The sequence below is a fragment of the Triticum aestivum genome, chromosome 2A, assembly GCF_018294505.1.
Source record: "Triticum aestivum cultivar Chinese Spring chromosome 2A, IWGSC CS RefSeq v2.1, whole genome shotgun sequence".
NCBI classification, from domain to species: Eukaryota; Viridiplantae; Streptophyta; class Magnoliopsida; order Poales; family Poaceae; genus Triticum; species Triticum aestivum.
In genome coordinates this window covers 232,522,851-232,538,310 of record NC_057797.1, presented here as the reverse complement: position 1 = coordinate 232,538,310, position 15,460 = coordinate 232,522,851, and positions in this window count along the sequence as shown.

The window sequence follows — 15,460 nt, the reverse complement described above, 5'->3', positions numbered from 1 at the left end:
TTGTTTATCTTTAGTAGCCTCTCTTACCGGGAAATGTCTCCTAGTGTTACCGCTGAGCCATGGTAGCTTGCTACTGCTCTGGAACACTTACGCTGGCCGGCATGTGTCCTTCTTCGTTCCTGTGTCTGTCCCTTCGGGGAAATGTCACGCTTTGAGTACCGGAGTCCTGTTAGCCCGCTACAGCCCGGTTTACCGGAGTCCTGCTAGCCCAGTGCTACAGCCCGGACCCACTTGCTGATGACCGACACGTTCGAAGCTGGGTCATGGATGCCTGTCCCTGTAAGTCTGTGCCACTTTGGGTTTACGACTAGTCATGTCAGCCCGGGCTCTTTATCATATGGATGCTAGCGACACTATCATATACGTGAGCCAAAAGGCGCAAACGGTCCCGGGAAAAGGTAAGACGACACCCGTGGGGATACCGTGCGTGAGGCCGCAAAGTGATATGAGGTGTTACCGGCTAGATCGATGTGACATCGAGTCGGGGTCCTGACAGCGTTGGTATCAGAGCCGGACTGCCTGTAGGTTCTCCAAGCCAAACTGGTCGATGTTGAGTTATATGTAGGGGAATTGTTTGTGGGATGGAACGTAAGGCTCTTTTTACTCCTTATACCTTGTGACATTCTGATCTGAGTCAGACCATTCTTCCACCGGGGGTTAAGGAATTAGGATCTGCTCTCTCTATCAGGATCACGAGTTACTAATCAGTAGTACCTTATAAGTTTGATGGATACAAGCCTAGTTCAGTTCTACTACCACATTATGTTGCCAACATGGTCTCAGAACTTTGATGTGATGATGTTGAGTGTGTACGAAATCCTTTGTCAAATGTCTCAATATCCTTTTTGAGCATTTACAGCTGTTATGCTGCCGAAATTTTGCTAGAAATTCTAATGCCTTTGCATTATAACTGTGCTTTCAGATGGCCACTCGCGATCTCAATCAAGTGGTTCGCCTAACTCGATGCCTAGATGTACCCGGCCATACTGCTAAGTTGGTCAGGGTAATGACTGAGGCTGGATACCGCTGGTATCCTGAGTACACGGTCGAAGAGCAATTCCGAGATTTTAATCAAAGCCAGTATCTCTGCACTGTCAGGATATTTCCATCTTATCCTGGATCCACCGAGCCTCTTCACTGCTCCTATGGACTCGGGGTTACTATCGAGATGGCTGTGCAGGATGCCGCCTACTCTATGATGACCATTATGCGAGTCAGATCTGGTCTATTTCGGGACTCTGACTTCCGGTATATGCCAGGATCACTTCCGGGAGCACAAGGATATTTCCAGGCTATCTATGCTGACTCCACTCAGGAGGATTCACGGACTCGCACCACTGCTGAGATGCTCGAGGATAAGGACCGTGAAAATCGGGCCTTAAGGTTAGAGCTCTTCAATACCCGTGCTGACCACTGGGCCACTTTGACTCGGTTCGCACCGGCGGTGCAAGCTGGATATTCAGATATGCGCGATCTCTATCCTGTGAGATCTGCTCTGCCGGACGTGATGGTTTGGCGTGATGTAGGAGGCATCACCCCACCTCGCGGTCCCCGCAGGCCACCGTTTGCTGGTCCAAGGCCTCATCCTAGCCCCTATGGTCCACAAGCTCCGCGAGACCGTCTGTTTCCGGATGATCATGTTGAACTTCCAGGCTATGGAGGTGACTTCTACGAGGACTACTACGGATCGGTCTGAGTTAGTGGTAGTATCACTAGTTCGCACTAACTGTGTCGTCTATCGTCCCGCGTGACTCGTGGGATATGACTTAGCTTGTACTCTTCCGGAGGTGTAGAAAAATAATGTATAGGAGCTTGGAATGCCTCCGATGAGATGTAATCCTTTTTCACCGTAATAGTACTTTGTTTGGTCTTGTACTAAACCCTGTATGGTGTGTATGATGATGGAATAAAAGAAGCAGTTTCTGTATCTACCATGTCATACGGATGATCATCTTGCATTCCGACTTATTCCTTACATTATTTATCCTATGTCGGAATTTTACCATCCTGACTAAATCATTGTCTTGGTTACCTAGGATGGTCAACACGCGCGCTAACCCTGCTTCCCAAGAGCAGGCCGAAGGCAGTGAAGCCAGGGATGCAAATCTGCCTCATCCCCCTTCACTAGCCGAGGTTATGATGGAAGCTGAGAGAAACAAGCGGGAGACCAACCGTTTGTTGGAGCGTATTGAACAGAATACAGCACACCATCAGAGGGCTAACGTGGTGTCACTCAGTGATTTTATCAAATTGCATCCACCCACGTTCCACCACTCCGTCGAGCCTCTCGACGCTGATGACTGGCTTCGCAGTATCTCTCACAAACTGCGTTCCACGCTGGTAGCGGAGGCTGACAAGGTCACCTTTGCTGCATATCATCTTGAAGGCCCCGCCAGTCTATGGTGGGAGAATTATGGAGCTATGCGCCCAGCGGGCCATGTCACTACTTGGGCTGAGTTCAGCGAGGCTTTCCGTGAACATCACATTCCGGAGGGTCTCATGGACCGTAAACGTGAGGAATTCTGCAATTTCACCCAAGGCCGACTTTCTGTGGATGTCTATAGCAGGGAGTTTGGTAATCTCGCACGATATGCAACTGAGGAAGTTTCTACTGACGCCAAGAAGCAAGCAAGGTTCCGTAAGGGCCTTAGTCCTGAGCTTCGCCGCGACCTCCGTCTGCATGAGTGCACATCTTTTTCGAAACTTGTCAACAAAGCCATCAGTGCTGAAACTGGTCAGACTGACTATGACGCAACACGCAAGCATGGACGTGACATGGGTTCCTCATCCGGTGCTGGTCCTCAGAAGCGCCGCGTGTGGGTGCCCAACACCGCTCTGCCACCCAGATTCACACCGAGGCCATCTTTCGAGGCGCCTCGCCCTGTTCAACAGTCTGCACCGGCCAAGCCCTATGGGGGTCCAACCAATAATGCTCCTCCACGTACCAGTTCCGTGACTTGTTTCAAGTGTGGGGAATCTGGTCACTATATGCGTGAGTGTCCCCAGACCAACCCCAATCAATCTGCTAAAGCTGTTGGCCGTGGCAAGCCGACAGGGAAGGTGTTTCATGCTAAACCGGTCACCGCTTCACGTGGCCATGTCAACTGTATCTCTGCCGAAGAAGCTCAAGAGGACCCCAACGTCGTTCTCGGTACGCTTCTTGTTAACTGCCACCCGGCATCTGTTCTTTTCGATACAGGAGCCTCTCATTCTTTTATATCTGAAAATTATGCTCGTTTGCATAACGTTGCATTCTGTGACTTGCCATCCACTATGGAAATCTCTACCCCTGGGTCTAGATGGCAGACCTCTAGGGTAAGTTATGGAAATGAGATCCAAGTCGACAGACTTGTTTTCCTTGCATCTTTGATAGCCCTTAAATCTTCGGATATTAATATCATTTTGGGTATGGACTGGATGTCAGCTCATCAAGCCAAAATTGATTGCTTCTCTAGGACTGTTCAACTCACCCATCCTTCGGGGAAGATAGTTAATGTCTTGACCCGAATAGCCAAGCGACAATTATATTCTCTTAACGCCAGCCCTTTGCCAGACCTTGAGGACGTTCCAGTAGTCCGTGACTTTCCGGATGTCTTTCCAGAGGAATTGCCAGGTGTTCCACCTGACAGGGATGTTGAGTTCGTAATAGACCTCATTCCAGGAACCGTTCCGATTGCTAGAAGACCCTATAAGATGGCACCCCTAGAACTAGCCGAGCTTAAGAAACAACTCGATGAGTCCTTGAAAAAGGGTTTCATCCGACCTAGTTCATCTCCGTGGGCTTGCCCCGTCCTATTCGTCAAGAAGAAGGATGGTACGGACCGGATGGTTGTAGATTACCGACCTGTCAATTTGGTCACAATCAAGAACAAATATCCACTTCCCAGGATCAACGATCTGTATGATCAGCTCGCTGGATCCTCAGTCTTCTCCAAGATGGATTTGAGGTTGGGCTACCATCAAATCAAAATCAGAAACGGGGACATTCCTAAAACGGCCTTTGTTACTCGTTATGGCCAATACGAGTACATCGTCATGTCCTTCGGTTTAACCAACGCTCCAGCCACCTTTTCTCGGTTAATGAACTCAATCTTCATGGAGTATTTGGATAAATTCGTCGTGGTTTACCTCGATGATATACTCATCTACTCCAAGAACGAGGAAGAACATGCCGAACATCTAAGGCTAGTGTTGAAGAAACTTCGAGAGCATCGCCTTTATGCCAAATTTTCTAAATGTGAATTCTGGTTGTCAGAAGTGACCTATCTAGGTCATGTAATATCTGGTAAAGGTATTGCTGTTAACCCTGAGCGAGTTCAAGCCGTCCTTAATTGGACTCCACCTGAATCGGTCAAGCAAGTTCGGAGTTTTCTAGGCTTAGCGAGCTATTGTCGTCGCTTTGTCGAGAACTTCTCCAAAGTTGCCAAACCTCTAACCGAACTCCTCAAGAAAGATAAGAAGTTCGAATGGACTCCACAATGTGAGCACAGCTTTCAGGAACTGAAAAGACGCCTGACCTCTGCTCCCGTACTGGTACCGCCAGACTTCTCCAAGGACTTTGTTATCTACTGCGACGCCTCGCGACAAGGACTAGGTTGCATTCTCATGCAAGATCGACACGTAATTGCTTACGCTTCACGGCAATTGCACCCACATGAGGAGAATTATCCTACTCATGATCTAGAGCTTGCAGCCGTAGTCTATGCACTTAAGACCTGGCGACATTACCTCCTCGGTAATCGTTGCGAAATATTCACTGATCACCAAAGTCTGAAGTATATTTTCACCCAAACGGATTTGAATCTCAGGCAGAGACGTTGGGTTGAATTGATTACAGACTTCGATTTAGGAATAACCTACACCCCAGGGAAAGCCAACGTCATGGCTGATGCGCTAAGTCGTAAATCTTATTGTAACAACCTGATGTTACAACAAAGTCAACCGCTTCTCCATGAGGAATTTCGGAAGCTTAACCTTCACATTGTTCCTCAAGGTTTTCTTTCCACCTTGGTAGCAAAACCTACTCTTACGGATCAAATCATCGCTGCCCAAAAGCGAGATAAGGGAATATCTAAAATTAAAGAGAACATTGCTAGCGGAGGTGCTAGTTGTTTCTCCACAAATGATCATGGTGTTGTGTACTTCGAGAACCGTCTAGTGGTTCCCAAGAACCAGCATCTACGGCAGCTGATCCTTAAGGAGGCTCATGAATCTCCTCTCACCATTCATCCCGGTAGTACTAAGATGTATCAGGACCTACGCCAGAGGTTCTGGTGGACTAGGATGAAAAGAGAAATTGCTCAGTATATTGCTAATTGCGACGTCTGTCGTCGTGTAAAAGCAGAGCATCAACGGCCTGCTGGCACCCTTCAACCCTTAGCTATTCCTGAATGGAAATGGGATAAAATTAGTATGGATTTTATTACCGGTTTTCCCAGGACCAAGAGAGGGAATAATGCTATTTTCGTCGTGGTCGATCGTCTTTCCAAAGTAGCTCATTTCTTACCAGTTCGTGAGAGTATAACCGCTAGTCAGCTGGCAGACTTGTACATCTCCTGAATAGTGTCTCTCCATGGTGTTCCTTTGGAAATTAACTCGGATCGAGGAAGTCTTTTCACCTCTCGATTTTGGGAAAGTTTCCAAAATGCTATGGGAACCCGTCTCTCCTTTAGCACCGCTTTCCACCCTCAGTCGAGTGGTCAAGTGGAACGCGTCAATCAGATTCTAGAAGACATGCTTCGAGCCTCCGTTATCTCTTTCGGAATGGACTGGGAGAAGTGCCTTCCATTTGCCGAATTCGCTTACAACAACAGCTATCAATCTAGCTTGGGTAAAGCCCCTTTTGAAGTTCTCTATGGACGACGATGTCGAACACCCCTTAACTGGTCAGAGACCGGGGAAAGACAATTCTTTGGCCCGGACATGATTCAGGAAGCAGAAGATCAAGTTCGTATCGTTCGTGAAAAGTTGAAAACAGCCCAATCTCGTCAAAAGAGTCAATATGACCGAAAACATAGGGCTATGACTTTCGAGGTTGACGAGAAGGCTTATCTTTGGGTCACCCCTCTGAAGGGAACCCATCGTTTCGGTATCAAAGGCAAATTGGCTCCTCGTTACATTGGACCTTTTCGCATTCTTGCCAAACGAGGAGAAGTTGCCTACCAGTTGGAACTACCTCCGCATCTCTCCAGAGTTCACGATGTCTTCCACGTTTCTCAACTCAGGCGTTGCTTCTCGGATCCTATCCGTGAAGTGGACCACGAAACGCTTGATCTCCAAGATGATCTTACATATCGAGAGTACCCCATTCGTATCCTCGATCAAGCCGAACGTACCACGCGACGTCATAATATCAAGTTTCTCAAGGTTCAATGGTCGCATCATTCTGAGGATGAAGCAACTTGGGAAAGGGAGGATCGTCTTCGACTCGAGTATCCCGCCTTCTTCCCGGAGGAACCCAAATCTCGGGACGAGATTCTTTTGAGTGGGGGTGAGTTGTCACACCCTAGCTAGTCATGCATTAGAGTGTTGCATCATGTTTACTCATTCATCAGAAACTTGAAATGGGGATGACAGAACCCCCAGTCCCCCTCTGAAACCAACTAGGGCTACTAAAATAATTTTTCAATGAACCTGAAATGCCCTTCTAAAATGCCCATCATTTTTGTCTTGGTTCAGAACCTCTGCCAAAAATGGTGCACATTTTCCTAGGCCATCCTAGGGTTTTTGAATTAAATCATAAATATTTGAATTTGGGCATTTAAAATAATATAAAATATTTAAATGCTCAAATATCTCCAAACTAAAATGTTTCATGTTGGAAATAATCCAACTATGGGCCAGGAATAGTTTGGTGATTTTTGAAGTTGCCTAGGTATTTTATTTAATTCAACAAAGTTGCAGATATATTAAATAAAACAGAAAACAGAAGAAAAAGGGAAAAACTTACCTGGGCTCCTCCCTGTGCGGCCCAGCCAGCTGGCTGGCCCAGCCAGCAACCGACCCAGCCCAGCACTGTAGCCCTCCGTCGTCTTCCTCCCCTCGCCCCGAAGCTGCTGCGTGCTCGCGCGCGCACGGCCGCGCGGCCACCTCCTGCTTGCCGACGACCTCCTGGCCGCGTGGACGACGCCCGCAGCCCGTCCCGATCCCCCCTGCTCTCTCTCACTCTCCCCGGCTCTTTCCTTCCTCTCCCTCGCTCTCTCTCTCTCACGGCCGAACACCACCGTCGCCGCCGTTCGCCACAGCAGCCATCTCCGGCCACCCCTCGCTCCCCCGACTAGCTCAGAAGCTCCGCCACAACTCCCTCTTCCTCCCCACCGCTCCACGGGTCCCCGGAAGCCCTGCATCGCCGCCACGTCGCCGTTCCCCTCTTCGGCTCCGATCATCGTCGCCGTCGAATTCGTCGTCTCCGGCACGTCCCCGAGCCTGCTTCGACGCCCACTGCAACCGCGGTGAGCTACGCCACCGTTTCCCCCTCTTCTCCCCCCCGTTCCCTCACCATAGCCTCCTCCCCACCACGGCCGAACCTCCGCCGTCGCCGAGCTCGCCGTCGACGCAGCTCCGGTGACCATTTGGTCACCCCGGCGAGTCCAACGAGTTCGCAAGACCCCGTAGAGCATCCCTAGCACCTCGCTTCGCTCGACTTCGAGCTCCAACCCCGTTTCCGTGCACGACCGAACCCCGGCGGCCGCAGCCGAGCTCGCCGCCGTCGACTCCGGCCACCCCGACCCCAACGGACTCCGCCAAGAGCTGCGGGTTGTCCTCAGCTCCACCCCGGTGGTCTCCGCGGTCCGTTTGGTGGCCGAAATGACCAAAACCACTTCCGCCGCCGCGTCGGGCTCGCCGGCGACTAAACGCCGGCAGCCGACTTTGACTTTGACCACGGGTGGGCCCTGGTTGACTCCCCTGAGTCAATGACAGGTGGGGCCCAGCCTTGTTAATTAAACAGGATTAGTCTTAATCAAATTTTAATTAAAATAATCACCCTGACATGCGGGACCCACTGTCAGGTTTGACCCAGACCTGTTCCGTTGACCTGCTGACGTCACACTGACGTCAGGCTGACGCAGTAATTGATTTTCTGGATTTAAATTAAATCAGGAAATTCCAGAATATTAATTAAACTTCAAAAATTCATAACTTTTATTCTGTAACTCCAAATTGGACAAATTATATATGAAAAATGATCAGAAAAATCCAATCTATCCATCTGTACTATTTTCATGCATGATCAAACAAGTTAAATTGATGTTTTAAGCAGAATAAGGAAAAGCACTTAAAGAGGCCATGTTTGAGTTTGAAATTTGAATCCTTGATTCAAATTTGTTCAAACCCCTCTGGTTTTAGTTGCATTAGCCCAACACACTCATATTGCCATGTTTCATGCATGCATCATATTGTTGCACATTGTTTGGTGATGCTTGTGTATCGATGTCCTTTGCGACAGGTTCTGTCTCCGAGGAGTACCGTGATTACCCTAACGAAGAATCATATCCGAGCATCGAACCATCATGCAAGCAACCAACCATTTGATCATATCGATACAATCCCATGTTCTCGCTCCTGCTCTCTTTTACTGCATTAAGACAACGTGATTCAAACTGCTGTGCGCTACGGTAGTTGAACCCATTTCCTCTGCATGACCTGTCATTGCCACAGTAACTAGCTGAAACCCACTAGCATGTGTAGGAGTTGATTGAGCCATATGTATGTGTTGTTCCTACCTTGCTATGCCTGCTATGCTTAGAGTCGTGTCAGGTCTGGTTCATCTGGGTGATGGGCTAGGGTGAAATGATTATGTCGGTAATGAGAGTGGTGTGGTGAACACGATTTGGTAAAGGTATCGATGAGAGGCCATGTAGGAGTACATGGTGGGTTGTTTCATTGAAGCCGACCTTAAGCACTGAGATCTGTATGTGTGATTTAAGATACAACTACTACCATGCATTGGGCCCTGAAATATGACCCCGCTCGACTTCTTATTCACCCTAGCTCTCTGTCCAGGAGTTGCAAGTAGTTTCTGGTGTTTGTAGCCTACTGGAGGCCGTGGACAGCGCTGACCGTAGGGGTGGGCTGTGATGCGGTAGGTACGTGGCCGGGTGTACCGAATACCCGTTAGGTATCTCGGGAACCCTGTTCACATCGTTCGGGGCCGTATGGGAAACCTCGGCCTGACTCCCTGCGGATGGAACCTGAATAGGCGATAAACCTGGACTAGAGGCTTAAGTGTTTAGGTAGGTCGTGGTCTACACCCACGTCGGCTTTCGCTTGAAGTCTGCCGAGCACATGTCGTGTGCAGACGCTAAGTGGTGGAAACATGTATGAAGAAGTACACCCCTGCAGGGTTATCATGATCTATTCGAATAGCCGCGTCCGCGGTAAAGGACTACTTGGTTGCCTATACAGTTCATAGACAAGTAAATGGAAACTACTAAAAGCCTCAAGATAAGTGTGAGTGCCGAGGATGGCTCTTCCGTAGGAAGACGGAGGTGGATCCTCGGTAGTGTATTGAAGTGGTGAGTAGTGGACTCGTGTGCGCAAAACATTTCAAGTTGGAGTATCGTAGGATAGCCTAGCCAAGAGTCAAAGCTGGCTTGCTGCAATAACTCCACCAACCATTCTTGATACTATGCATGTATGTAGGATCTGATGTAAGTCTTGCTGAGTACCTTTGTACTCATGTTGCTATAATTTACATTTCTTTACAGAAGACGTTGCAACCCCTTCTGATGGGTTCTATGTAGACGTTGACATCAACGAGTAGGCTAAAGACCCAGGTGGTGACCCTGAGCTTGTGATGGACCACGTAGTATAGTTAGGCTTCCAAGCCTCTTTTATTTTACTAGTTGTCTGTACCCAGACAATGTACTTCCGCTGCTGGCTTGTATGATTGTATGACTTGTATGTTGGGTCGTGAGACCCGTACCTTTGTGAATGTTATGTATGGCTCCCTGAGCCTTAAATAAAGTACTTGTGTCATAGAGTCATGTTGTGATGCTTCGTTGTATTTGCACATATCGAGCATATTGTGTGTATGATTGAAATGCTTGGTATGTGTGGGATCTGACTATCTAGTTGTTTATCTTTAGTAGCCTCTCTTACCGGGAAATGTCCCCTAGTGTTACCGCTGAGCCATGGTAGCTTGCTACTGCTCTGGAACACTTAGGCTGGCCGGCATGTGTCCTTCTTCGTTCCTGTGTCTGTCCCTTCGGGGAAATGTCACGCTTTGAGTACCGGAGTCCTGTTAGCCCGCTACAGCCCGGTTTACCGGAGTCCTGCTAGCCCAGTGCTACAGCCCGGACCCACTTGCTGATGACCGACACGTTCGAAGCTGGGTCATGGATGCCTGTCCCTGTAAGTCTGTGCCACTTTGGGTTTACGACTAGTCATGTCAGCCCGGGCTCTTTATCATATGGATGCTAGCGACACTATCATATACGTGAGCCAAAAGGCGCAAATGGTCCCGGGAAAAGGTAAGACGACACCCGTGGGGATACCGTGCGTGAGGCCGCAAAGTGATATGAGGTGTTACCAGCTAGATCGATGTGACATCGAGTCGGGGTCCTGACACGTCTTCCCAACCGTACGTGTGTTGAACGCGGAGGTGTCGTCCGTTCGGCACTAGGCCATCGGTGATTTGGATCACGACGAGTACGACTCCGTCAACCCCGTTCTCTTGAACGCTTCCGCTCGCAATCTACAAGGGTATGTAGATGCACTCCCCTCTCCCTCGTTGCTAGATGACTCCATAGATTGATCTTGGTGATGTGTAGAAAATTTTAAAATTCTGCTACGTTCCCCAACAGTGGTATCAGAGCCAGGTTTATGCGTAGTTTCTATGCACGAGTAGAACACAAAGCATTTGTGGGCGTTGATATTGTCAATTTACTTGCCGTTACTAGTCTTATCTTGATTCAGCGGCATCGTGGGATGAAGCGGCCCGGACCGACCTTACACATACGATTACGTGAGACTAGTTCCACCGACTAACATGCACTAGTTGCATAAGGTGGCTAGCAGGTGTCTGTCTCTCCCACTTTAGTCGGATCGGATTCGATGAAAAGGGTCCTTATGAAGGGTAAATAGAAATTGGCATATCACGTTGTGGTTTTGGTGTAGGTAAGAAACGTTCTTGCTAGAAACCTATAGCAGCCACGTAAACACTTGCAACAACAATTAGAGGACGTCTAACTTGTTTTTGCAACATGTGCCGTGTGATGTGATATGGCCAAAAGGATGTGATGAATGATATATGTGATGTATGGGATTGATCATGTTCTTGTAATAGGAATCACGACTTGCATGTCGATGAGTACGACAACCGGCAGAAGCCATAGGAGTTGTCTTAATTTATTTATGACATGCATGTCAACATAAACGTCATGTAATTACTTTACTTTATTGCTAAAGCGTTAGCCATAGTAGTAGAAGTAATAGATGATGAGACAATTTCAAGAAGACACGATGATGGAGATCATGGTGTCATGCCGGTGACAACGATGATCATGGAGCCCCAAAGATGGAGATCAAAAGGAGCAAATGCTATTGGCCATATCATGTCACTATTTGATTGCATGTGATGTTTATCATGTTTTACATCTTATTTGCTTAGAATGACGGTAGCTTAAATAAGATGATCCCTCGTAATAATTTCAAGAAAGTGTTCCCCCTAATTGTGCACCGTTGCGAAGGTTCGTTGTTTCGAAGCACCACGTGATGATCGGGTGTGATAGATTCTAACGTTCGAATACAACGGGTGTAAGCCAGATTTACACACGTAATACACTTAGGTTGACTTGACGAGCCTAGCATGTACAGACATGGCCTTAGAACACGGAAGACCGAAAGGTCGAGCATGAGTCAAATAGAAGATACGATCAACATGAAGATGTTCACCGATGTTGACTAGTCCGTCTCACGTGATGATCGGACACGGCCTAGTTGACTCGGATCGTGTTTCACTTAGATGACTAGAGGGATGTCTATCTGAGTGGGAGTTCATTGAATAATTTGAGTAGATGAACTTAATTATCATGAACTTAGTCTAAAATCTTTACATTATGTCTTGTAGATCAAATGGCACACGCTAATGTTGCCCTAAACTTCAATGCGTTCCTAGAGAAAACCAAGCTGAAAGATGATGGCAGCAACTATAAGGACTGGGTCCGGAACCTGAGGATCATCCTCATAGCTGGCAAGAAAGATTATGTCCTAGAAGCACTGCTAGGTGAGGCACCTATCCCAGAGAACCAAGACGTTATGAACGCTTGGCAGTCACGTGCTGATGATTACTCCCTCGTTCAGTGCGGCATGCTTTACAGCTTAGAACTGGGGCTCCAAAAGTGTTTTGAGAGACACGGAGCATATGAGATGTTCGAAGAGCTGAAAATGGTTTTCCAACTCATGCCCAGGTCGAGAGATATGAAGTCTCCAACAAGTTCTTCAGTTGTAAGATGGAGGAAAATAGTTCTGTCAGTGAGCACATACTGAAAATGTCTGGGTTGCATAACCGCTTGACTCGGCTAGGAGTTAATCTCCCAGATGATGCGTTCGTTGAGAGAATCCTTCAGTCGCTTCCATAGAGCTACAAGAGCTTTGTGATGAACTTCAATGTGCAGGGGATGGAAAAAGACCATTCCTGAGGTATATTCAATGTTGAAATCATCGGAGGTGGAAATCAAAAAGGAACATCAAGTGTTGATGGTGAATAAAACCACTAAGTTCAAGAAAGGCAAGGGTAAGAAGAACTTCAAGAAGGACGGCAAGGGGGTTGCCGCACCCGGTAAGCAAGCTGCCGGGAAGAAGTCAAAGAATGGACCCAAACCTGAGACTGGGTGTTTTTATTGCAAGGGAAGTGGTCACTAGAAGTGGAACTGCCCCAAATACTTAGCAGACAAGAAGGCCGGCAACACTAAAGGTATATGTGATATACATGTAATTGATGTGTACCTTACCAGTACTCGTAGTAGCTCCTGGGTATTTGATACCGGTGCGGTTGCTCACATTTGTAACTCAAAGCGGGAGCTGCGGAATAAGTGGAGACTGGCGAAGGACGAGGTGACGATGCGCGTCGGGAATGGTTCCAAGGTCGATGTGATCGCCGTCGGCACGCTACCTCTACATTTACCTACGGGATTAGTTTTAAACCTCAATAATTGTTATTTAGTGCCAGCTCTGAGCATGAACATTGTATCAGGATCTCGTTTAATTCCAGATGGCTACTCATTTAAATCCGAGAATAATGGTTGTTCTATTTATATGAGAGATATGTTTTATGGTCATGCTCCGCTGGTGAATGGTTTATTCTTAATGAATCTCGAGCGTAATGTTACACATATTCATAGTGTGAATACCAAAATATGTAAGGTTGATAATGATAGTCCCACATACTTGTGGCACTGCCGCCTTAGTCACATAGGTGTCAAATGCATGAAGAAGCTCCATGCAGATGGACTTTTGGAGTCTCTTGATTACGAATCATTTGACACGTGCGAACCATGCCTCATGGGTAAAATGACCAAGACTCCGTTCTTAGGAACAATGGAGTGAGCAACCAACTTATTGGAAATCATACATACTGATGTGTGCGGTCCAATGAGTGTTGAGGCTCGCGGTGGCTATCGTTATGTTCTCACCCTCATTGATGACTTGAGTAGATATGGGTATGTCTACGTAATGAAACACAAGTCTGAGACCTTTGAAAAGTTCAAGGAATTTCAGAGTGAGGTTGAGAATCAACGTGATAGAAAAATCAAGTTCTTGCGATCAGATCGTGGGGGAGAATACTTGACTCACGAATTTGGCACACACTTAAGGAAATGTGGAATAGTTTCACAACTCACGCCGCCTGGAACACCTCAGCGTAACGGTGTGTCCGAACGTCGTAATCGCACTCTATTGGATATGGTGTGATCTATGATGTCTCTTACCGATCTACCGCTGTCATTTTGGGGCTATGCTTTAGAGACTGCCGCATTCACTTTAAATAGGGCTCCATCGAAATCCGTTGAGACGACACCGTATGAATTATGGTTTGGGAAGAAACCTAACCTGTCATTTCTAAAAGTTTGGGGATGCGATGCTTATGTCAAAAAACTTCAACCTGAAAAGCTCGAACCCAAATCGGAAAAAATGCGTCTTCATAGGATACCCTAAAGAAACTATTGGGTCTATGAGGGAGTCCTGGATTAGGGGGTCTCCGGACAGCCGGACTATCTCCATTGGCCGGACTGATAGACTATGAAGATACAAGATTGAAGACTTCATCTCATGTCCGGATGGGACTCTACTTGGCGTGGAAGGCAAGCTAGGCAATACGTATATGGATATCTCCTCCTTTGTAACCGACCTTGTGTAACCCGAACCCTCTCCGGTGTCTATGTAAACCGGAGGGTTTTAGTCCGTAGGACAACAATCACAACATACAATCATACCATAGGCTAGCTTCTAGGGTTTAGCCTCTCTGATCTCGTGGTAGATCTACTCTTGTAACACCCATATCATCAATATCAATCAAGTAGGATGTAGGGTTTTACCTCCATCAAGAGGGCCCGAACCTGGGTAAAACTTCGTGTCCCTTGCCTCCTGTTACCATCTGGCCTAAACGCACAGTTCGGGACCCCCTACCCGAGATCCGCCAGTTTTGACACCGACATTGGTGCTTTCATTGAGAGTTCCGCTGTGCCGTCGCCACAAGGAAGGATGTCTCGTCCCGTCTTTAAAGACGGCACTATCGCTGAGGGAGCTCTGGCTATCGGCCATACTCTTCGGCTAGGTGGTTTTCTTATGACCGCCTGTTCGGCCACTGCGCTGATGACTTCTCGGGTCATCGAAAGCAATCTTCACATCAACTCGGAACCCACCGAGCAGTTAGATTCAATGGAGCTCTCTTCACTGAACGAGCTCTTGGATCGTATCGCCGCCGTGGGAGTCGCTACAGACTACGACCGGATTGGGCCTAAACCCGATCTAAGAGAAATTAACTCTCCCCAGGTCACCCACCACATTGCAGTGGTGGAAGAACAATGCGGCAAAACTCCATCTATCTTAAGGACTAGCTACATCCGGATTCCCGATCCCCCCAAACCAGATACCCGCGGAGGGGAGGACGTCACTGAAAGCCTGAACCCAGAATCAGGCAGCGGGCTAGATTTACCAGAAAATGTTCAAGAATCCAAGCTTTCGAGTTCGGAAACTCCATGGCCACTGAGCCTCAGATCGGATGAGGATTCGGATTCAATTCCACCCACCCACCCAAACATACGCGATCTATCCCAAATTAGGCAAGAGCCCGAAGAAACAGTACACCATTACTGGGCCAGATTCCTCCTGGTCAAGAACAGGATAAAGGACTGTCGCGAGGAAGCCACAATTTCATTCTTCTGCAATAATTGCACAGACATGGGAATCCTCAACGCCATAAGTCGTCGCGAAATTACACACTTTGCCGACTTGGTGTCGA